General features: G+C 40.0%; 1 protein-coding gene across 6 annotated transcripts in view; it reads left to right on the forward strand.

Annotated features, from left to right (window-relative positions):
* The window catches only part of SGCD (sarcoglycan delta), a 1252876-nt gene that overhangs the window by 216336 nt on the left and 1011323 nt on the right, over positions 1-25217 (forward strand). For 5 of the 6 annotated variants that reach the window (XM_049874193.1, XM_049874194.1, XM_049874190.1 and 2 more), the window contains 2 exons: positions 16817-16884; positions 22718-22828. The exons of the other annotated variant lie outside the window; for it this stretch is intronic. The gene's annotated coding sequence lies outside the window, so the exon portion shown is untranslated. The remainder of the gene's footprint in view (positions 1-16816; positions 16885-22717; positions 22829-25217) is intronic. 6 annotated transcript variants of the gene reach the window in all.

Here is a 25217-nt window from a genome sequence, read left to right on the forward strand (position 1 = left end):
TGGCGAGACAAACATAAATCCTGGATTTTCCAAACATACTGGTTTTTCAATATTCTATTCCATTTTCCCCATGAAATATTAATATGTTCTAGAAATTCTAATGTTTTGACAATGGAATAAACCCCCCCCCGCCTTTGCTGGGTTTTTTAATTCCATGTTCCCCATGAAATATTAATAAAAATATGTTCTAGAAATTCTAATGTTTTAACATCCATACCATATCTTCAGTTCTTTATCAGACCTCTCTTAACTTTCAGTTTGGATAATTCCAAATGATAAATGAATAGAGGAGAATGTGCTGCAGTAGAGAGGCAAGAGACCTGAGTTGTATCTGCAGCCCTGGCTCCAGTTAGGGGTATTACATTGAATACTTTAGTTCTCAGGATTTTAATGCCTTCTGTTTTCAAATGGAGTTGGAATAAATTAGTCGGTTTCAAACTATGCTTCCTGGAGATCCAGTGTTCTTCAGAGATGTCTCAAGGGTCAATGTGGGGTTTGCCTGCCTGAGAAGCAGGGCTTTCCCCCAGCCACCCCATAAAATTTTGTTTGAAAAAATAAGATAATATCTAAACTTTGAAACTCAATGTCTAAAGAATTTTTTCCAGGTTCAACATCCTTTCACATGTATGACTCTTCGTTTCTTCATAAAAGCAATTTTCAGCAAAACTGCATATTGGTATTCAGATGTGTATTAAAACACAAAGCTTATAATGATGCATGGTGCCTTGCTTAGGAGGGGGTAAGCTGCTTGCAGTGACTTGCTCCCTCCCATGAGAGGGAGGGTCATGTTTATCTGAATTATGATGAATCTCTAATATCTAGTGCATAGAGTAATACATAGTAGATGTTCAATAAATCCTGGCTGAAGGAATGAGTGTATAATTAGATGAATGAATCCCATCCTGATGCTTTTGGAGCAAACTCCTAAATTCAACCCTGATGCCTCTTATATCAACACTTTATATCATTTCCTTTCCTTCTCTTCTTGGTGGCTTTGAAGGATATTTTTGAGCAGTTAGCTTGTGGGAAATTGTCCATGCTGTCCCGGGTGAATATCAGAACCCATTTTGGAAGCACTGCAAGCTACAACTTGGGAAAATATTTTTCTTTAAAAGCAGATATGAAAACTTGAACAAAGTGGTCAGAGAAATGTGAACAGGACCCTAGTCCTTTTCCTGTGCCTTTATACATGTTTATTAATGTCTCTATTCATTCATTCATTCATTCATTCAATATGTTTATTATCTGCTGTATGCTAGATCCTGTGCCAGGGAGTGAAGAGTTTACAGTCTTCTGAATAAGGCACACAGTTGAAAAGATAGTTACACCAACCCAATACAAATAGATGCCATGCGACCAGTAAGAACCAACTTTGGGAGCCAAAGCAGTGAGTAATTTCTCCTGGCTAGGAATTTTCATTAGTAGTTTTCAGATGCAGTTAACCAATAGTGCTTCAGAAATTCAGACCTTTTTGGTAGGCAAATCCAGGGTTGGTGCAGTATTCAACAGTGATATCATAAACATATTCACATATTTTCTGGATTAGTCTCCTAAGGCTACTGTAACAGAGTACTGCAAATTGGGTGACTTAAAAAAATAGATATGTATTGTCTCACAGTTCTGGTGGCTAGTAGTCCAAACTCAGGGTGTCAGCATGGCAATGTTCTCTTCAAAAGCTCTAGGGGAAGATCCTTTCTTGCCTCTTCTGGCTTTTGGCAGCTCCAGCTGTTTCTTGGAGCGCCTTGTCTGTAGATGCAGCTTCACATGGCTGTTTTCCTCCTTTGTGTGCCTTACACAGTCTTTACATGGTCTTTCCGCCCTGTGTGTCTCCCTGTGTCTCTTCTCCTCTTTTATAAGGAGGCCACTCAGTTGGAATTATAAGGAAGTCATTCTACTCTTGGACGTTAACTGATAACGTCATCAAAGACCATATTTCCAAACAGGGTCACGGTCATAGGTGCCACGGGTTAGGACTTCAGTATTATCTTTTGGGGGTCACAATTCAATCTACGCTTCCTCTCTGCCATCCTCACCATTTCAGCAGTCTTCCCTCAGAGTTGCAGCAGAACTGTTGGAGCTCAGGAATCACAGGCTCATAAAGTTGCTTTCAAAGGCCAGAAGAAGGCATGCAACCAGGATGGTGAGAAAAGGAGTTCTCTTCACACATATCTCGTCTTTTATTTGTTGTTGTTAGCTGCTGTCAAGTAGGCCCTTGGGGACCTTATGCACAATGGAACCAAATCCTGACCTGCCCTGCACCATCCCTGTGATCCATTGCACCTCAGATGGACCATTGTAATCTCTGGGGTTATCATTGGTTGATTTTTGGAAGTAGATTGTCAGGCCTTTCTTCCTAGTCTGTCTTTCTTAGTCTGGAAGCTCCAGTGAAACCTGTTCAGCATCATAGCAACATGCGACTCTATACCAATGGTGCATAGTGGCGGCACGTGAGGTGCATTAGCTGGAAATCAAACCTGGGTCTCCCACATGGAAGACAAGAAATCTGTCATTGAACCACCAATGCCGAGGAAAATTACTCCTAGATGTCTCCAAGCAGCTATCTCTCATGTCCCGTTAACTCGGGCACGTGTCTACTTCAAGCTACGGAAGAAACTGAGAAAAATCGAGTATCTAGTTTTTAGTCTCTCAAACAGAAGACCCACATGGAAGGCAGAATTGGAAATGGCTATTAAGGAGACAACAAATAGGAAAGTCTACCAAATTAGGAGACTGCTAATGAAAATGTTGTTAGAAATGGTGATATCTGATCTATGTCTTGAAAGGGCTACCATGGAGCAGAATGGGGGAACGTTCTAGTTAGAGAGACATGGGGAGACGTGCTGTGACATGGAGTTATGGAAAGCCCCATGTGTTTGAAGACTAGAAGAAATATCAGTTGGCCTATGACATACGTGTTTATGGAGACTGTGGCATTAGACAACACTGGAGAGGTGGAGAAAGATTTCTGTGCCATTCAAAGGAGTTTGGACTTGATCCTATAGGTAGTATTGATTCCATAGGCCATTTTGGCCATAAATCCAGAATGAAGTGTGCTGTTGTTCACAACCCCAGAAACCTGCTGGGGGAAATTATGTGAAAGAGGAAAACCATCACACCTTTCATCCTAAAAATACATTTTAATGAGAAAGAAATGGTAGTATTAACTGAAATGAGAATGCCTGTAAATAATTTTTGTGTAACAGGTTATTTTATTTTAACCAATCAATGTCTCTTAGCACTAATCCTGGGCCTTTGAGAACATTAACATGACAGAGCATTGTTTCAAAAATCCTCTATTTTTAGAAGTGCTCTTAGCGGAAGCATCAGCTCTAACCTTTTCCTTGTTCTCTCTCTGTCATGCACATTAATTAACACTTCCACCCTAAAAGAATGTGTTTCTTCCCATGTGCTGGGAATGATATTTTAGAAGCCTGCTTTAGATTAGAAACCTCAAGAAAAATAAATCGGGGTGATTTAGAAATGCTCCTTGCCGCATGTAAGTTCCTGTTTAGCTCCCCCCACCCCCAGATCAGGATCAGGTAGAATTTATGATACGCTTTATAAGGGGTACTGAGGTTCAAACTTACCTTTGCATGCTCTATGAAAAATAATTTGATAAGCAATTAAATGGCACATGAAGACTGTAGGAGAACTACTGTAAATACTAAAGGGAAAAAAGCTTTTAAGTACTTTGGAAACTCCTATTTGCGGATAGTTCACATGGATATTAGAAATCATTCTTATCTATTCATTAAAGCAGGATTATAAAAGTATCTAACAAGGCAAAACATAACATGGATAAACTGCTCTTCATACTTTATAGGATAAAACTATGCTTTTTATATTATTTATGATTTAAGTTTTGCAGATTCAACTTGGCTTTCCCTAACTTGTCAAAAAAATGATATTTGCTTCTTTGGGTACCCACACACAGTAACCTACTAACAGGAAATTTTCATTGTTCATTTCAGATCTTCCAGGATATTAGAGATTTTAATTTTCTTTTGATATTGCAGAATAATCGAACTAGTGTAAATCTTTGAAAGCTAGTAATTAAACTTTTTCTAGAAGATGCTCGCAATTGGGATTTTGGAGGAGACATCTCCCATTTTAATATCAATTTAATAAAGGCATCATAAAATAGAACATAGAGAAAACTGAAAACAGCAATGACAAGATAAGCGTTTTCCCCAGACCCCCCCCCGCACCCCCCCCCCCCACAGAGTTCTTACCTTTTTAAGTAGCCTTGTAATAGATGTTGGGACATGCCCTAGTAAGAATACCAGCTCAAACTGTAGAAATAGGATTTGCAATAGGACATTTTATAGGAGTAGAATAAACTCTTTGGAAGTACGAGTTGTAAATAGTTTTTACTATTTTTTTTTTTTATTCCGTAAAGGCTTTGTGGAAGTATTTAAAACTGTACTTCATCACCAAATGCTGGAGTATGAGGATATCCAAAGTTTCAAAAATTTGTATATAATACGAAGGAGGCACCAAAATTGAGTTAGGTCTAAATGGCTAGCTGAATATGCCAAGCCAAAAGTGGCCATGTAAGTTTAAGCACTGAGGTTTCTGAGAGCCACGAAACTGAGATTGAAGTAGAAAGTCTGAGAGCTGGAAAAAGAGCAGGAGTTCAGTTCCAGCCTGGGAGACGGAGTCTGGAGAAGCTCCGTGATTTGTGAAAGTCTCTTGAATAGTAAGTGGCAGATCTGGATCAAGGACTGAGTGCTTCTGATGGATCAAGGACTGAGTGCTTCTGAATTTCTTGAGAAAGTTAACTAAGTCCGCTACTTTTTTTTTTTTTATAAAGATGTGTAGAAAGGGAAAAAAAATCACATTCAGTTTTAAAATAGGCCTGACAAGACATGCCTAGATGCTTCAGGAGTCTCTTATTTGGCATCTAGCTAGGAAAGATAAACCTATTAAAACATTTCAAAAGAAAACTTTGTCTTGTGTTGCACTTTTGCTCTCCAATGGCTTTTGTGCCTACTTTAACCTTTTCACGTATTAACCTTACTACCTACCTGTAAGTCCCCACTTCATGAATCAGAGAAGGTAAATAGCTTGCTTAAGAGCACACGGCCAGCCGATAGTGGCATTTTCCCCCAAATACAGGTTTTTCATTTATAACTGTTCATAGAGTTCCTGGAATCTCTGCTGCCTCTCCATTTGTTCATTGCTGGGGATGGGGGGAGTGGGGTGTGCAGGAAAGCGTAAAACGTCAAAGCAATTAGATACCAAAGTTTAAACCAACTTGAATTTGTGGACAGCACAGTTGTGTATCTTCTCAGTCAAATTCTAACATTCTGATTTGAGACTTCTTGTGTTGCCTCTGTTTCTAACACTGTGTGCCTTTTAGGCAAATCACTTTTCCTCTCTAAGGTTCAGTTTCTGCATTTTTAACAAAAAAGGGCATAGTAGTCATAACTAAGTCTTAGAGATGTGAGAATTAAGTAAGAGAATGCATTTGAAAAGTTTGCATACTTTTTAATACATTGCACAAATATTTATTGGGAATTTACCATGTACCAACGGAGCCCTGGTTGCACAATGGTTAAAGCATGGGGCTGCTAATCGAAAAGTCTGTGTTTTGAACCTACCAGCCACTCTGTGAGGGAAAGATGTGGCTGTCTCCTTCCATAAAGCCTTGGAAACCCTGTGGGGCATTTCTACTGTCCTGACTCCACAGCAGTGAGTTTGGTGTTTGGTTTCGCTATGTTCCAAACACTGCATAGTGAGAGTGTGTATAAATGGTAGTTGGTTTTACTAATATTGTTCCCTTTTAAATTCAAAAGTTACTCATTCATATTTTGAACAATAGCATATTCAAGTTGGAAGCAATTACGGTCGTCATCTATCCCAGCACCCTTATCTTACAGCTGGGAAAGCATAGAGAGGTTAAGCGAATTCTTATTTTGGCAGGTGAGTATTAGCATCAAAATATGATCCTTACAGACATACAGACCAGGTCAGGATCGCCAGCTTGGCCTTCAGTCATTCCGTCACCGTGCTGCTGACTTCACCTCCGTTATCCTCAGTATCTCTATCTGCAGTGTGGAGGTGATAATGGTGCCCAACAGGAGTATTATCAAGATTAAATTTGATACTGTATTTAACAGTGCTTGGCATATTGTAATACCTCAATAAATATGAATTATTTATTCTTCTGCTCTTCCCACTTCTTTTGGAAATTAAGAATATTAAAATTGTTCATTCATAAGCAGTTATAGCACTGGAATTCTGAGACTGGTCCCCAGATCTGTTTCGTTCTCCATCCCTGATAGATGAGAACATACCAGTTAGTGTTGCGCTATTTATTAGCACTTATAAATATGAGTTACATAAGTCAGTTTCTTCTCTCCTGAGCCTATGTCTGTACTTTAGATATTTTCAACCAAGCCTTTGGGGCTATGATTACATATGTAATTGAACTAGCTAAGCATTATTGGAACATGAAAAACAAAGATCAGAATCTTCCTTAGAACCTGATTTTGTTTATTGTGTGAGTTCATCTCCTCTTTGTTACAAGAAACAGGGAAGGGGTTTCTCCAAGAATGTAATGCCAGCTCTTCCCAAGCATGCTGCTGTCTGTGTTTCCATGGGCTTTTCTAGCATCTCCATCAGTCTCTTTCTCTCTCTTTTTTCTTTCTCCTTTCATTTCTTCAGTTTCTCCCTTTCTCTTTTTATTGACAGCTGACTAACTCCTTCCATATATTCTTGTGCAAACTACAAAGAGGGAGAATCATCTTAGACCAGATAGTTACCATTGCTGTCATGGGACAAAGGAGCCCTGATGGTTCAATGGTTAAATGTTTGGCTGCTAACTGAAAGGTTGGTGGTTTGAACCCACCCAGCAGTTCCGTGGGAGAAAGACCTGGCAATCTGCTTTCATAAAGATTAGAGCCTAAAAAAATCTGTGGAAGAGTTTTACCCCGTCATATGGGATTATATGAATCATAATTGACTCGGCAGGACCTAGCAACAACTCATGGACAGAGTCGTTGTTTATTTGTTTAAAATAAGATCTTCTGGTAGGTCTCTAAGCTACCTGACCTTCAGTGAGGTAAACACCATTGGTTCAACTAGGGCCCACCATTGTGTAAGGAGAAGTCTGAGTCCTTCTTTACTAAGCCAGAGCCTTTGGATGGTACAACTTCCCACCCAGGGTACAATAGGTGGGGACTGTCACTGACAGGGCTAACATACTTACCAATTAAAAATAAAACAATGGGAGACAGTACTGAATCTTGGAAAAACCTGGAGTATGATTATATTTATGATTATATTACCTGAAGTATGGTAATAGATAAATCCCTGGTGTATCTGAATATATATTTGTATATGTATTAACAAAATATTAACATACCTCAGGGGAGCAGTGAAGGGATCTTATCAGGGAAGAAGTGGAAGAAGAGGATATAATTAGTGCTGTCCTTCGTATATGTTTGTGCCATATTATTTCCCTTTTTATTAGAAGCATGAGCTACTGGTGTAGTGTTTAAAAAACTGAATAAAGAATTAAAAAAAAAAAACATAAAAAATGAGTTAGTTCACACCCATAGCACGTGAACTAATTTCTAATTATCAGTAATTAAAAAAAAAATGCCATCAGGTCGATTTTGACCCATAGTGACCTTATAAGACAGAGTAGAACTGCCCCATAGGGTTTATTATCATTAATAGTAGAATGAAATTTAACTCTAAGAAATAGCTCATAAAACACCTACTATATACAAGGTTCAGGGCTACAGAGAAGTTCTAGAGAAATATAAATCCTGAGCAAAATGTGTTTATTTTCTCTAACTTAATTCAACTTCTGTTAAATCTCTGGTTTCCCTCCTGGCTTAAATAGAACACAGCTTTCAACTCATTGGGGATGTTCCTTTAGAATAACAGGCCTCTGGGAGCACAAAGACTTCTGGGCTTCAGTGTTGTGTCAGGTCTTCTGCAGTGACTTCACACCAGCCTTAACTCACCAGCTATCAGAGAAGAGTGTTCCCAGTGAATTTTTCACTCTCCCACCTGTGAGCAACTGTACACACGTATGAGAATGTGTGAACATGTGTATCTTTATATGTCTTCCAAAAGAATAAGTCTTTTTTTTTTTTTTTTTTAAATTTCACATGAATTGGCTTGACCCACAAGAACAGAGCGTTTCCAGAAACACGCGTGATATATTTCTGCAGCTCTTGGGCATCTTCTTCCAATGAGGAGAAGGTTTCCCTGGCAACCATGTTGTAAGTCACTCCTTCCTGACCTTGTCCAGTCTTCATAGAATAGAACTCACCACTAAGATGTTTAATTTGCTTCTTTGCAAACGTTCAACCTCCTTTTAATTGCTAAAGGAAACATGCTTTATTTACCTATCATCTTTTATTGTTTTATTTTTATATGTATAAAGGAATACATGCTTTAACAGAGTAGTTACCTCTCAAATACTTATCTAACATGTGAGTGAAGGAATTGTCTTAGACAATTTTTTCTATGGAAAAGATTATATTTATGGATATACCAAAATATATTTTTAATTAAAAAATATGGATATAGCAAGCTCCCTCAAATTCCACCCTCCAAAAATAGAGTTGTCTATTGACTCTGGCCTCACTTTTTAACTTGTAATTTTTATAACTACAGTCTTTGAACAAAGTAATACTTTCAAAGTAATATCACGAAGTTTTAATTTTAACTTTTTTTTTAAATAATTTTTATTGAGCTTTAAGTGAACGTTTACAAATCAAGTCAGTCTGTCACATATAAGCTTATATACACCTTACTCCATACTCCCACTTACTCTCCCCCTAATGAGTCAGCCCACTCCCTCCTTCCAGTGTCTCCTTTCCTGACAATTTTGCCAGTTTCTAACCCTGTCTACCCTCCTATCTCCCCTCCAGACAGGAGATGCCAACACAGTCTCAAGTGTCCACCTGATACAAGTAGCTCACTCTTCATCAGCATCTCTCTCCAACCTGTTGTCCAGTCCCTTCCATGTCTGATGAGTTGTCTTCGGGAATGGTTCCCGTCCTGGGCCAACAGAAGGTTTGGGGACCATGACCACCGGGATTCCTCTAGTCTCAGTCAGACCATTAAGTCTGGTCTTTTTATGAGAATTTGGGGTCTGCATCCCACTGATCTCCTGCTCCCTCAGGGGTTCTCTGTTGTGCTCCCTGTCAGGGCAGTCATCGGTTGTAGCCAGGCACCATCTAGTTCTTCTGGTCTCAGGATGATGTAGGTCTCTAGTTCATGTGGCCCTTTCTGTCTCTTGGGCTCTTAGTCGTCGTGTGGCCTTGGTGTTCTTCATTTTCCTTTGCTCCAGGTGGGTTGAGACCAATTGATGCATCTTAGATGGCCGCTTGTTAGCATTTAAGACCCCAGACGCCACATTTCAAAGTGGGATGCAGAATGTTTTCATAATAGAATTATTTTGCCAATTGACTTAGAAGTCCCCTTAAGCCATAGTCCCCAAACCCCCGCCCTTGCTCCACTGACCTTTGAAGCATTCATTTTATCCCAGAAACTTCTTTGATTTGGTCCGGTCCAGTTGAGCTGACCTTCCCTGTATTGAGTATTGCCCTTCCCTTCACCTAAAGTAGTTCTTATCTACTAACTAATCAGTAAATAACCCTCTCCCACCCCCCCTCATAACCACAAAAGAATGTGTTCTTCTCAGTTTATACTATTTCTCAAGATCTTATAATAGTGGTCTTATACAATATTTGTCCTTTTGCCTCTGACTAATTTCGCTCAGCATAATGCCTTCCAGGTTCCTTCCTGTTATGAAATGTTTCACAGATTTGTCACTGTTCTTTATCGATGCGTAGTATTCCATTGTGTGAATATACCACAATTTATTTGACCATTCGTCCATTGATGGACACCTTGGTTGCTTCCAGCTTTTTGCTATTGTAAACAGAGCTGCAATAAACATGGGTGTGCATATATCTGTTCGTGTGAAGGCTCTTATTTCTCTAGGGTGTATTCCGAGGAGTGGGATTTCTGGGTTGTATGGTAGTTCTATTTCTAACTTTTTAAGAAAACGCCAGATAGATTTCCAAAGTGGTTGTACCATTTTACATTCCCACCAGCAGTGTGTAAGAGTTCCAATCTCTCTGCAGCCTCTCCAACATTTATTATTTTGTGTTTTTTGGATTAATGCCAGCCTTGTTGGAGTGAGATGGAATCTCATCTTAGTTTTAATTTGCATTTCTCTAATGGCTAATGATCGAGAGCATTTTCTCATATATCTGTTAGCTGCCTGAATATCTTCTTTAGTGAAGTGCGTGTTCATATCCTTTGCCCGCTTCTTGATTGGGTTGTTTTTCTTTTTGTGATTGAGTTTTAACAGAATCATATAGATTTTAGAGATCAGGCACTGGTTGGAGATGCCATAGCTGAAAATTCTTTCCCAGTCTGTAGGTGGTCTTTTTACTCTTTTGGTGAAGTCTTTAGATGAGCATAGGTGTTTGATTTTTAGGAGCTCGCAGTTAGCTGGCTTCTCTTCGTCATTTTCGGTAATGTTTTGTATTCTGTTTATGCCTTGTATTAGGGCTCCTAACGTTGTTTCTATTTTTTCTTCCATGATCTTTATCGTTTTAGTCTTTATGTTTAGGTCTTTGATCCACTTGGAATTAGTTTTTGTGCATGGTGTGAGGTATGGGTCCTGTTTCATTTTTTTGCAAATGGATATCAAGTTATGCCAGCACCATTTGTTAAAAAGACTATCTTTTCTCCAATTAACTGACACTGGGCCTTTGTCAAATATCAACTGCTCATATGTGGATAGATTTATATCTGGGTTCTCAATTCTGTTCCATTGGTCTATGTGCCTGTTGTTGTACCAGTACCAGGCTGTTTTGACTACTGTGGCTGTATAATATGTTCTGAAATCAGGTAGAGTGAGGCCTCCCACTTTCTTCTTTTTCAGTAATGCTTTACTTATCCGGGGCTTCTTTCCCTTCCATATGAAGTTGGTGATTTGTTTCTCCATCATATTAAAAAATGTAATTGGAATTTGGATCGGAAGTGCATTGTATGTATAGATGGCTTTTGGTAGAATAGACATTTTTACTATGTTAAGTCTTCCTATCCATGAGCAAGGTATGTTTTTCCACTTAAGTAGGTCCCTTTTAGTGTCTTGTACTAGTACTTTGTAGTTTTCTTTGTCTAGGTCTTTTACATCTTTGGTAAGATTTATTCATAAGTATTTTATCTTCTCGGGGGCTACTGTGAATGGTATTGATTTGGTGATTTCCTCTTCAATGTTCTTTTTGTTGATGTAGAGGAATCCAAGTGATTTTTGTATGTTTAGCTTAAAACCTGAGACTCTGCCGAACTATTAGTTTCAGTAGTTTTCTTGAGGATTCCTTAGGGTTTTCTGTGTATAAGAACGTGTCATCTGCAAATAGAGATAATTTTACTTCCTCCTTGCCAATCTGGATGCCCTTTATTTCTTTGTCTAGCCTAATTGCTTTGGCTAGGACCTCTAGCACAAGGTTGAATAAGAGCGGTGATAAAGGGTATCCTTGTCTGGTTCCCGTTCTCAAGGGAAATGCTTTCAGGCTCTCTCCATTTAGAATGATGTTGGCTGTTGGCTTTGTATAGATGCCCTTTATTATGTTGAGGAATTTCCTTCAATTCCTATTTTGCTGAGAGTTTTTATCATAAATGGGTGTTGGACTTTGTCAAATGCCTTTTCTGCATCAGTTGATAAGATCATGTAGTTTTTGTCTTTTGTTTATATGGTGGATTACATTAATGGTTTTTCTAGTATTAAAACCAATCTTGCATACCTGGTGTAAATCCCACTTGGTCATAGTGGATTATTTTTTTGATATGTTGTTGAATTCTATTTGCTAGAATTTTCTTGAGGATTTTTGCATCTATGTTCATGAGGGATATAGGTATGTAATTTTCTTTTTTTGTGATGTCTTTTCCTGATTTTGGTATCAGGGATGTGGTGGCTTCATAGAATGAATTAGGCAATATTCCATCATTTTCTATGCTTTGAAATACCTTTAGTAGTATTGGTGTTAACTCTTCTCTGAAAGTTTGGTAGAATTCTGTAGTAAAGCCATCCGGGTCAGGGCTTTTTTTTGTTGGGAGTTTTTTGATTACCTTTCAATCTCTTTTTTTTTGTTATGGGTCTATTTAGTTGTTCTACTTCTGATTGTGGTAGTTTAGGTAGGTAGTGTTTTTCCAGGAATTCATCCATTTCTTCTAGGTTTTCAAATTTGTTAGAGTACAATTTTTCGTAATAATCTGATATGATTCTTTTAATTTCAGTTGGGTCTGTTGTGATGTGGCCCATCTCGTTTCTTATTCGGGTTATTTGTTTCCTTTCCTGTATTTCTTTAGTTAGTCTGGACAATGGTTTATCAATTTTGTTAATTTTTTCAAAGAACCAGCTTTTGGCTTTGTTAATTCTTTCAACTGTTGGTAAAATAATAATAATAGTTTTTATTATTTGTTTTCTTCTGGTGCCTGATGGATTCTTTTGTTGCTCACTTTCTATCTGTTCAAGTTGTAGGGACAGTTCTCTGATTTTGGCTCTTTCTTCTTTTTGTATGTGTGCATTTATCAATATAAATTGACCTCTGAGCACTGCTTTTGCTGTGTCCCAGAGGTTTTGATAGGAAGTATTTTCATTCTTGTTGCATTCTATGAATTTCTTTATTCCCTCCTTAATGTCTTCTATAACCCAATCTTTTTTCAGCAGAGTATTGTTCAGTTTCCAAGTATTTGATTTCTTTTTCCTAATTTTTCTGTTATTGATTTCCACTTTTATGGCCTTGTGGTCTGAGAAGATGCTTTGTAATATTTTGATGTTTTGGATTCTGCAACGGTTTGTTTTATGACCTAATATGTTGTCTATTCTAGAGAATGTTCCATGTGTGCTAGGAAAAAAAGTATACTTTGCAGCAGTTGGGTGGAGTGTTCTGTATAAGTCATCGAGGTCAGGTTGGTTGATTGTAGCAATTGGGTCTTCCGTGTCTCTATTGAGCTTCTTACTGGATGTCCTGTCCTTCTCCGAAAGTAGTGTGTTGAAGTCTCCTACTATAATCATGGAGGTGTCTATCTCACTTTTCAGTTCTGTTAAAGTTTGTTTTATGTATCTTGCAGCCCTGTCTTTGGGTGCATAAATATTTAATATGATTATATCTTCCTGGTCAATTGTCCCTTTTATCATTATGTAGTGTTGTTCTTTATCGTTTGTGGTGGATTTAAGTTTAAAGTCTATTTTGTCAGAAATTAATATTGCTACTCCTCTTCTTTTTTGCTTATTGTTTGCTTGATATACTTTTTCCCATCCTTTGAGTTTTAGTTTGTTTGTGTCTCTAAGTCTAAGGTGTATCTCTTGTAGGCAGCATATAGACGGATCGTGTTTCTTTATCCAGTCTAAGACTCTGTCTCTTTATTGGTGTGTTTTGTCCATTTACATTCAGCGTATTTTTAGATAAGTATGTATTTTTTTTTTTTTTTTTGTATTTAGTGCTGTCATTTTGATGCCTTTTTATGTGTGTTGTTGACAGTTTTACTTTTCCACTTACTTTTTTGTGCTGAGACGTTTTTCTTTGTAAATTGTGTGTTCCTCATTTTCATAGTATTTGACTTTATGTTTGCTGAGTCATTATGTTTTTCTTGGTTTTTATTTTGAGTTATGGAGTTGTTATACTTCTTTGTGGTTACCTTAATATTTACCCCTATTTTTCTAAGTAAAAACCTAACTTGTATCATCCTATATTGCCTTGTATCCCTCTCCTTATGGCAGTTCTATGCCACCTGTATTTAGTCCCTCTTTTTGATTATTGTGATCTTTTACGTATTGACTTCAATGATTCCCTGTTTTGAGTGTTTTTTTTTTTTTAATTAATCTTAATTTGTTTTTGTGATTTCCCTATTTGAGTTGATATCAGGATGCTCTGTTCTGTGACCTTGTGTTGTGCTGGTATCTGATATTATTGGTTTTCTGACCAAACAATTTCCTTTAGTATTTCTTGTAGCCTTGGTTTGGTTTTTGCAAATTCTCTAAGCTTGTGTTTATCTGTAAATGTCTTAATTTCGCCTTCATATTTGAGAGAGAGTTTTGCTGGATATATGATCCTTGGCTGGCCGTTTTTCTCCTTCAGTGTTCTATATATGTCATCCCATTGCTTTCTTGCCTGCATGGTTTGTGCTGAGTAGTCTGAACTTATTGATTCTCCTTTGTAGGAGACCTTTCTTTTCTCCCTGGCTGCTTTTAAAATTTTCTCTTTATCTTTGGTTTTGGCAAGTTTGATGATAATATGTCTTGGTCATTTTCTTTTTGGATCAGTCTTAAATGGGGTTCAATGAGCATCTTGGATAGATACCCTTTCGTCTTTCATGAGGTCAGGGAAGTTTTCTGCCAACAGATCTTCAGCTATTCTCTCTGTATTTTCTGTTATCCCTCCCTGTTCTGGGACTCCAATCACACGCAAGTTATTCTTCTTGATAGAGTTCCCCATGATTCTTAGGGATTCTTCATTTTTTAAAATTCTTTTATCTGATTCTTTTTCAGCTATATTGGTGTCAATTCCCTGGTCCTCCAGATCTCCCACTCTGCATTCTAATTGCTCAAGTCTGCTCCTCTGACTTCCTATTGCATTGTCTAATTATGTAATTTTATTGTTAATCTTTTGCATTTCTGAATGCTGTCTCCCTATGGATTCTTGCAACTTATTAATTTTTCCAGTATATTCTTGAATAATCTTTTGGAGTTCTTCAACTGCTTTATCAGTGTGTTCCTTGGCTTTTTCTGTAGATTGCCTTATTTCATTTCTGAGGTCATCCCTGATGTCTTGAAGCATTCTGTAAATTAGTTTTTTATATTCTGTATCTGGCAATTCCAGGATTGTATCTTCATTTGGGAAAGATTTTGATTCTTTAGTTTGGGGAGCTGTAGAAGCAATCATGGTCTGCTTCTTTATGTGGTTTGATATCGACTGCTGTCTCCGAGCCATCACTAAGATATTGTAGTGATTTATTCTATATTTGCTCACTGAGTTTTATCTTGTTTTGTTTTCTTTCAATATACGTAAATGGGCTACTAGATTGCACTGTCTTGATTGTTGTAGCCCTTGACTCAGTTATGTCCTATTACCAGCTGGTTTGGGCTGTTACCAGATATATAAGCTTGAGTGCATTCACTGTTCTTGGGTAGAATCTGATTTTGGGTCAGCAAGTGTGTGGTGCAGACTGTGGTGATAGTTGTGAGCACCAGATTGTAGTAGCAGCAGGGTTTCACACTCCGGGGGGTGGGGGGCAGGATGCTGACAGGCTTCCCCCAAGTGCCAGTGAGGTAAGTGTGTCTCTATTCCTAAAGCACCTTGGTGGGTGGGCTCTGCAGCTGTACCTTAGGCACCCAATGCATGTACCTCTACAGATTGGTAGGTGTCACCTTCCTTAGACCCCTAAGGCAGGAGGCTAGGTGGTCTGGGGGGAGCTTCAGCTATCAGTTCCCTGTTGTGGGTCAGTGAGGGCTCTGTTGAATACGCAGAGATATCAGACGTGGGAAACTTGTCTTTCCAGTAAATCCCCTAAAAAAAAATGCAGTCAGATCCCTATCAGAAATGCTGTTGCATTATAATAGCCACCTTGTTCCCTGTAGGGATGAAAGCCCAAGACTGTGGATCACATATGCTTAGCTGGAGCTGGTTCTGTGTTTTTAGTCCAATTAGGGAAGGATTTTTGGTCCCTGGGTTTTTTGTAGGTGCTTCTCTCTGGTCAGGAGAATCGGTTAGGAAAAGACCAAAAAAAAGAAAGAAAGAAAAAAAATGCAGCGCAGATCACTCTCTGGCTCAGGAAATTCCAGTGTTAATGAAGCTGCCTGGGAAGGGGAGGGGAGGGTTTAGATAAATAGGAGAGAGTAACACCCCGGAATATAGACAAAGTTACTTATCTTGCTTGGGATGACTGTTTTATCTGAGATTCCTGAGGGGCACGTGGACTGTGTGCGCTAGCTGGGTAGAGATTGCCCCCGAGGGTCAGGCCCGCGTCCCGTGCTTGTGCTGTCTCAGAAGCTGTGGTTAGTTCCTCTGTTCCCAGTCCAAAACCCAGCGCCAAGGTTCTCCGGCTGGGACGCCACATTCCCGGCTGCAAAACCAGTCGCTGCCTCCCAGTGACTTCTCCTCCTGTCAGCAGTGTCGCTGCACTGCCTGCGTGCACTGGCTGGGCTTTCCCCGAGGTCAGTTCAGGGGGGTAGGGCTGCATCCCTTGTTTGCACCGTCTCAGGATGCCGTGCTCAGCTCCCCTGCGCCCAGTCCAAAGCCCGGCGCCAAGGTTTCCTGACTGGGATGCTGGCTCCAGGCTCCGAAAACAGTCGCTGCTTCCCCGTGGTTGTTCATTCTCAGTCTCTGTCACTCAGGTCAACTCTTTAGATCTGTGTTTGATGGTCAGGGTTCGTAGATTGTCACGTATGTGATCGATTCACTTGTTTTTCCCAGTCTTTGTCGCAAGAGGGATCCGAGGTAGCTTCTACCTAGTTAGCCATCTTGGCCCTGCCCCCTCTAATTTTACCTTTTGACCCGATATGCATCACTTGTGTATTGAACACCGTCATTCATTTTAATTAGCTATCATAGCATGTCTAATCTTAGATCGTTAAGATCACCCACTCATAATTCAGGAAGCTTGGCTATTTGTTAGTTGGACAACCTTGAGCATGTCAGTTTTCTTCTCTGAGTCTCAGTTTCCTTTTCTATAAATTGAGTGGGATTTAGCCGTTCAACAGAGTGCCTGGCACTGTACCAGATACTAGAGATAACTGTAAAAATAACAGCATCTTCTGTCTTTCTTGAAGGGTCACAGAGAGAATTGCATGCAACAATGAGAGAATTTCTTCATAATACAGCATTGTGCTGACATAAGGTATAGTGATCATTATTATTATCATGTCTTATGTAAGTTTCAAGGTGGGAAAAACAAAAAAACTTTGTCTCAAGACAATAGAGGTGACACCCCTCACCCTGGCTACCTAGAAACCCTTCTATAAGAAAGGATATAGAAAATGAGATGCCACTTTGCATGCACTAGGATGGCTATAATCAGAAATATGGACAATAACAAGTATTGTCAAGGATGTGGAGGAAATTGGAACCCTAATACTCTGCTGTTGGGAATGTAAAAGGGTGCAGTCACTTTGGAAAGCTGTTTGTCAGTTCCTCAGTGTGTTAAACCTACAGTTACCATATGATCCAGCAATTCTACTCCTAGGCCAATACCTAAGAGAATTGAAAACTTATGTTCACCCAAAAACTTGTACACAAACATTCATAGCAGCATTTTTCATAATAATAAAAACTAGAATTAACCCAGATGCCCTTGGACTGATGAATGCATAAACAAATGTGGTACATTTGGGCAGTGAAATACGTTTTAGCCATAAAAATGAGTGGTATTCTGATAATTGCTACAGCATGAATCTTAAAAACATTATGGTTAATGAAAGAAGATGTACACAAAAGACCACATATTGTATAATTCCATTTACATAAACTCTCCAGAATAGGGAAATCTTTAAAGACAGAAAGTAGATTAGCAGTTTTTAGGGGTTGGGGGAAGGGGAGAATGGAGAATAACTGTTAATGGGTAGGGGCTTTCTTTTTTGGGGTGATAATGTTCTGGGACTAGATAATGGTGATGGTTGAACAATTCCGTGATTTTACTAATGTTCTAGAACAATGAATCATCTGAATTCATGAGAGATAAGAATCAGAATCAACACAAAGCTGGTTCCTATAAGGTGGTGGTCAGGCATACCTCAACTCTCCAACTTCTTCACCATTTCTGGCACTAGCTGTTCACCCCACAGCACTCTGTAGGATTTGATAATTCATTGCAGTGGCCACAGAGAACTCCCATACCATATTGACAGTTATGTGGTTTATTAGGGAAGTAACAGTTTACAACTTGGGATCAGGATCAACTTGGAAGTAACAGGAACATCTCAGGATCGGGATCAGGAACCACATAGGTGAGGCTTGGGAGGCTTCCCTGAGGTAGAGAGCACAGCACACCCTTCATCAGTGCAGGACAGCTTCTAACCAGGACAACTGTCTCAGCTGCTCTCTGCTATTAGCAAATCTCTCAGCTGGGCAAGCAGACCCTTCTGTCAGCCATGCAGGCCCTTCTCAGTCATGCGTATCACCTCTAACCATGCAGCCCTCTTTGCCTTCAGTCTCTGTGCAATCAGCTTCTCTGCTGGCCCAGCTCATAGCCAGTGTAGCAGCTTGCTCAGTAATCTCAGCTGCTTTCCTAGAAGCAGCTTTCTGCCATCACTGCCAGCTCTGCTGCAGGGCCACTTCCAGGCCTGTGGACACCAGCTCTGCTGCAGAGCCCCTTTTAGGCCTTTTACCTCTTCAGTGTTACAGCTGTTAACCAGTATTACAGCTCTTTTAGGAGGTTCCTTGCCTCTTCTCTCTCTGCGTCTCTGCTTCTGCCTTTTTCCTCTTCTTTCTTCACTCTTCTCTCACTTCTCTACTTGCCTCTGAAAAGCTGTATTGGGTTGGCTGCTTATATAAGGAAACTCCTTGTCAATTTCAAGGCCTGGTCCTCCCAACAGAAGCACAAACCATACAATCCCTACAAGTTACTCAATCCTGTTGGGTGGATTTTCAAGCCACTATTCGTATAGCTAATTGACCATTCCCTGAAAAATGCATAAAATAGACCAATGACAGAGAAGGCTGCAGCCTAGGCCCAGACAAAAAGTATAAAACCATCAAGTTATTTAGCGCTTACCCAGGAAATGTCAGTCAGCCTAGGGAATCTCCTGCAACAAACTAACTCTCTGGGTGAGAAAACAACCTGGGAGCCCCCACCTTCTACCTCCCACCCCTGCCACCCTCCATCACCATCACCACCACCACCACCACCAAGTAGCTTCTGCAACAAACTGGGCAAAGTAATTCCTCAGGGCTTAGGGAAAAAAAACCTCCCAAGCTGTTTTTTCGAAGAACCAAGGCAAAAGATCACATAAAGGAGTCATTTCACCACAAATAAAAACCACTGCATTGTCTATCATAAAAGGGTGAATTATATCTCTATAACATTTTTTTTTTTTTTAAGAATACAAACCCTTCACAGTAACATTGCCCATCTTCCATCTTCCCGGGAACTTTGAAATGAGGCCAACTGCCCTTAGAGAAGTAAGTTTTAAAATTAACACTATATCATGAGGATCAGTAAGAGAAGCAGAGACCCTAGATGATACATATAGGCTTTACAAAGGGATTTGACTTTCATGATTGTAGGAGCTGATTAAATGGTATACCAAAAATAAAACAAACAAACCCTTTTCAGTTGAGTCGATTCGGACTCATAGCAACACTTAGGAAGAGTAGAACTGCCCCACAGGGTTTCCAGGGAGTACCTGGTGGATTTGAACTGCTGACCATTTGGTGGCTCTTAACCACTGAGCCACCAAAATTCTGTGTCTTGTGTTAGAGCTTGGAGTCAACTGGACAGGCAGTTGGGAGGAGAGATGTATGTGAAGTAGGGGAAGCAAACAAGCCTGTAAGGATGAACTAGAAATGATAAGGACAGATGGACTCCCTTCAGTCTCCCATACTTCCAAACCTCCAACTGCAACATTTGTGATGATGTGTGGGAGAAGCAGGTGCCCTTTCCCCAGTAACTAAACACATGAGTTCCAGGAAAACAACACACAACCATGTCTTGTACCCTGAGCTAACCTTTTGAACACAAAAAGATGTCAGTTACTTCTCCTTGCTTTCCATATCTTGGGCAAGATGTCTCACATGGCCATTGTGGACAGGGTGCTATGCAGGGAAGGGAATTCTAGAAAGTGCAGCTCCAGTTTAGCTAAATTGGTGTATTACAGATATACTACAAATGCTAAATGGACTAAAGAAAAGTGATGTAAAAATAATGTTAGGGAGAGGACCAGCTCCCTAGCTAGAGTAAGATCATTTTGTCTAGTGCATGCTATATAGTTCGTGATGATTAGTTATTATTAGCTTTTTGGAGATGTATGTTGAGTGAAGCTGTCAATCATAACGGACATTGGATAACTAAGGAAGCTAAGAAAAAAGGAGTCATGGAGCAAACCCTGGCAGGACTCAGCCTGTTCAACTGATAGGTAACACCCACTCTGACTGAGCCTGACACATGTGAAGCATGTAGCTGGAATTTCACTACCAGTAAATTTTAACTTTCTTATAATTTCACTTCTGTTGTCTCTAAAATCTCACAGAAGCACTGTCTGATTCTACTGCTATATCCAGTGCTTAGTACAATGTCTGGAACATAATGGGTGCTCAGTAAATATTTATTAAATTAGTAAACAACCTTTTTCAGGGATAGGGGTCTAAGGAGTGAATGTGGCTTGAATCCTTCGAATGATCTGTCTGTGCCTTAGTAACTCAAGAAATGACCTGTGTAACCTCTAGTGGCACAACGGTTAAGCCCTGGGCTGCTAACTGAAAGGTCTGCCGTTTGAACCCACCAGCTGCCCCAAGAGAGAAAGACCTGGTGATCTTCTTCCATAAAGATTACAGCCTTGAAAACCCAGTAGGCAGTTCTACTCTATCACGTGGGATTGCAATGAGTCAGAGCAACAACAATCAGTTTTAAGGTTATTTTACATAATAATAACAACTTTGAGGAATAAGTTATAATTACCATTTTACAGATGGGGACTGCAAAAGTTTAGGGCAATACATCGTTAGAGGGGGCACAGTCTGCACAAGACTACCCTCTGACACCAATTGCAAGTTTTGGGGGGCTCCCAAAACTACCCTCAGGTTCGATAATTGACTGGAAGGACTTACTGAACTCATTGAAGGCTGTTATACTCCTGGTTATGGTTTATTACAGGGAAGGATACATGTTAAAATCAACGAAGAGGCTCTTAGGACAGAGTCCAAAAGGGGCCCAAATGCAGAACTTCTGGTTGTCCTCTCCCTATGGAGTCAGGGATGGTATTAACTCATCCCAGCCACAATGTGGAATACTTCCAAATACATGTTGAATATTGCTAAACAGGGAAGCTCACCCAAGCCTTTGGTGTCAGAGTTTTTATTGTGGCTCAATCACCTACTGCCCCCATGACTGCACTTTAGAGGTTGGGCTAATATCTTCAGTCTTCAGTTCCTTCTGGGGCCAGAATTGATGCCATGTGGCCCAAAGCCTCCATAATAAATCACATTGTCGGACTGTCTGGTGACCAAAGACCCCAGGCAAACAAAGACGCGTCTGTCAAGCAGGACACTCTAGAGGCCTAGAGGTCACCTAGAGATCAGATCTCTGTTAGGGTAGGGTTAATTCTTTACTGCACAGTGACATTTAAGCTCTGAGAGTTTGCCTCACTTGCACAAAGACAATGATGTTTTAAACCTATTTCCACATAGTTCTAGGAAAACATGCTGATTTGGCTGGTCCAAATATCTGGTCCACAATGCAATTATTTTTCTCACTGGTTTATACACTAGTTTCTTTTGAACTGCATTTCTAGGGCTCAGCATGAATAAATGCAGATAAAACTAGGAACCAGACATTATCAATGCTGAACTCTTTGGGCCACATAACTCTAAAGGCACTAGTTCAGACCGTGGCAGATTCACCAGATTTACCAACTTACGGGTATCTCTTTGTTTTGTCAGGTGGGAGCCTTCAGACTATGAACTCCAAATGGCACAATTTACCTTGAACCATAGTAAAACCATAAAAACAAATCTGTTGCCATCAAGTTGATTCATACTCATGGCAACCCTATGTGTTACAGAGTAGATCTGCTCCATAGGAAGCAGATTGCCAGGCCTTTTTTTGATAGTTCTACTGGGTGAGTTTGAACTGCCAACCTTTAGGTTAGAAGTCGAGTGCAAACTACACTACCCAGGGACCTTTGTACCGTAGTAGGTACTCAATAAGTACTCGTGAAGTGAAGGAAGGAAGGGATAGGTATTTTCTAAATGTATTACACTAGAACATGTACCCTGCTGACAATAAATCCTTAGTAGCTGTACTGGTTGAATAGTTTCCACCAAAATGCACATCTACCCGGTACCTGTGATTGTGATCTTTGCTAATGTAATAAAGTTAAGATGAGGTCATACTGGATTAGGGAAAGGCCCTAAATCCACTGACTGATGTCCTTATAAGGAGTAGGAGGGTTGGAGACACATAGACACACAGAAGGAAAACAACCATGTGAAGGCAGAGGCAGAAATTGGAGTGATGTAGCCATAAGCCAAAGAATGCCAAGGCTTGTTGGCAACCACCAAAAGGTAGGAAGAGCAAGGAAGGACCCTTCCCTAGAGTCTTCAGAGGGAGCAAGGCCCTGTCAACACCTTGATTTTGGACTTCTAGCCTCCAGAACTGTGGAAGAATAAACTTCCTTTGTTTTAGGCCATCTAGTTTGTGGTACTTTTTTTTTTTTATTAAATATAAACTTTTATTTATTTATTTTGCATGTGTATGTGTTTAGGTGAAAGTTTACAGAGCAAATTATTTTCCCATTCAACAAATCATATACAAAGTGGTACATGACATTGGTTGCAATCCCCACATTGTGTCAACACCATACTCTTCCCATTTCCACGCTGGGTTCCTCATTTCTTTCATCTGGTTTTCCTAACCTTTCCTGCCTCCTCATCTATGCTTTTGGGCAATGTTGACCTTTTGGTCTCATATAGTTCCTTGTTCTATGGAGAACGTTCTTTTTGTTTGGTTTATTTTATAGGGCCTGGCAACGTGACTTGGCTAGAAGGTGGTTTACAGGAATGGCTGCAATTCCAAGTCAGAGGGGTGTCTTAGGGTCATAGTCTTGGGAGTTCCTCCAGAGCTCTATCAGGTCAGTAAGTCCGGTCTTTCTTTCTGAATTTGATTTTTTGTTCTACATTTTTCTCCTACTCTGTCTGGGGCCCTTTACTGTGATCTCAGAGTGGTTGGTAGTGGTAACTGGGCACCAGCTGGTTCTTCTAGTCTCAGGTCATGTAGGCTGTGGTGCATGTGGTCCATTAGTCCTTTGGATCAATTGCACCCTTGAGTCTTTGTTTTTCTTCATCCTCTGTTACTCTGGATGTGAAGAGACCACTAGTTGTATCTTAGGTGGTTGCCTGTAAGCTCTTAAGACCCCAGATGCTGCTTACCAATGTAGGATGTAGAACATAGCTTTTATGCACTGTGCTATGCCAATAGACATAGATGCCCCACAAGTCTATGGTCCTTAGCCTTCAAGCCTAGAATCTTTGTCCTGGGTAGAGAAATTTGCAGTTCTTTTTAGTGGATGCTCTAAGAAACTAATACGGTGGCCTCTTCATTCATGAAAAACATAGGAAGCATGATTTCATTTTTTAAATCGTTAATCCCAAAACCAAACCTGTTGCTGTTGAGTGAATTCTGAGTCACAACGACCCTATAGGACAGAGTAGAAATGCCCTGTAGGGTTTCCAAGAAGCAGCTGTTGGATTCAAACTACCAACCTCTTGGTTAGCAGCCAAACACTTAACCACTGGCGCCATCAGGGATCGAGGCTAATCATCTGGTGAATGCTAGACTCTGAGAAGGTGGAGGGTAATCTGTCTGCAAGTGTCTGTGCTTCTCCTGCAGTTGCTCGGAATAGGTTCCCTGCTGAATTGTTTTAAGGAACAAAGTGTATCTTCCTTTGCTCCTATCTAAAAGAAAGTCTCAATTCAGCCTGTGAATTGTTAAATGACGTTAATACTTATAGCTGTTTTAATACTCGTAGCTGTTTTATTCTGGAAACCCTGGTGGCATAGTGGCTAATTGCTACAACTGCTAACCAAAGGGTCAGCAGTTCGAATCTGCTAGGAGCTCCTTGGAAACTGTATGGGGCAGTTCTACTCTGTCCTATAGGGTCGCTACGAGTCAGAATCGACCCAACAGCAATGAGTTTTTTTGTTTGTTTGTTTTATTCTAATAAGCCTAAAAAAAAAGAAATAAAAGAAGTTGGTTTGCTTTGTAAACATTCAGAAAATAGAACGAGTTCTTTTTCCAAAGGGATCTTCTTTATACTTGGTGATAGCTGAGATCCTGATAAAATGGTGCTGTAAGTATCTCTGTAAATAACCATCATTTCCTCCTTTATTCACTTGCTATTCCACAATGCCTTTAGGCAGAGAACATTCTCATGTTCTTTAGGGAGGGCTTTATCGAGTGGCTAAATATCTATCTGAAGATCATCAGAATGTTTCTTCTAGGATGACATGCATTAAAAAAAATGAGATTGTAAGAACTGAAGCTGAGGTTATAGAGTTTTTTAGACTGAATGGCATAAATAATAGCAGTTGCTTCCAAGGACATGAAAAAAGTGTATAAATATATAGACAGAGAGAGAGATTTATATCAAGGAAACAGCTTATGTGATTGTAGAGGCTGAAATGTCCATGGGTTAGGATAGATGCTTCTCTTGATTCTCATAGCCGCAGGGGCTGGTGAACCCAAGACCCGCAGGCCGGAGAGCAGGACTATTGCTCACAGGCTGTGAAGATTAACGAGTCCCAAGATCGGCCCATAAGCTGACTGAGGTCAGATGAACAAGAAGCAGCTGCAGGATCCAGAGAGGGCAAAGGCCAGAATGTCTGCTTATATTCAGATGCAGGCTACATCCCCAAGGAAACTGCCTTTCAGCTGATTGGCTACTCACAGTGGATCCCATCATGGGGGTGATCACATATAAACACTGAGAATCATGACCTAGCCAAGTTGACACACAGTCTTAACAATCACAATCATGTATGCTTGTTTTTTTAAAAATGGAAAATATTAAACTATTCTTTAAAACAGTTTTTGTTATGTGCCCTTGAGTCTTTTCTGACTCTTAACGACCCCATGTGACAGAGAAGAACTGCTCCACAGGGTTTTCTAGGCTGTGATCTTTACTAAAGCAGACTGCCTGGTCTTTTTCCCACAGAGTGGCTGGATGGGTTCAAACTGCCAACCTTTTGATTAGGAGTCAAGCACTTAAACATTGTGCTACTAGGGCTTCTTTCTTACAAACATACGGCTGTATCGTGTTTTGATTTAGTAGTTTTGAAATTTTGTTCTCCAGAAGGTATAGAGCTGCATACCTAGGCGAGGAGGGAAAATGTCTGTGGATGGTGGTCTGGGCCCACCATTAACACCGACCCAGCTCCAATCTCTTCGGCTCACATAACCAGTTGCCATTGAGTCAGCTCCAAATTATGGAGACCCCACGTGTATCAGAGTAGAACTATGCT

Source organism: Elephas maximus, chromosome 2 (assembly GCF_024166365.1).
Source record: "Elephas maximus indicus isolate mEleMax1 chromosome 2, mEleMax1 primary haplotype, whole genome shotgun sequence".
NCBI classification, from domain to species: domain Eukaryota; kingdom Metazoa; phylum Chordata; class Mammalia; order Proboscidea; family Elephantidae; genus Elephas; species Elephas maximus.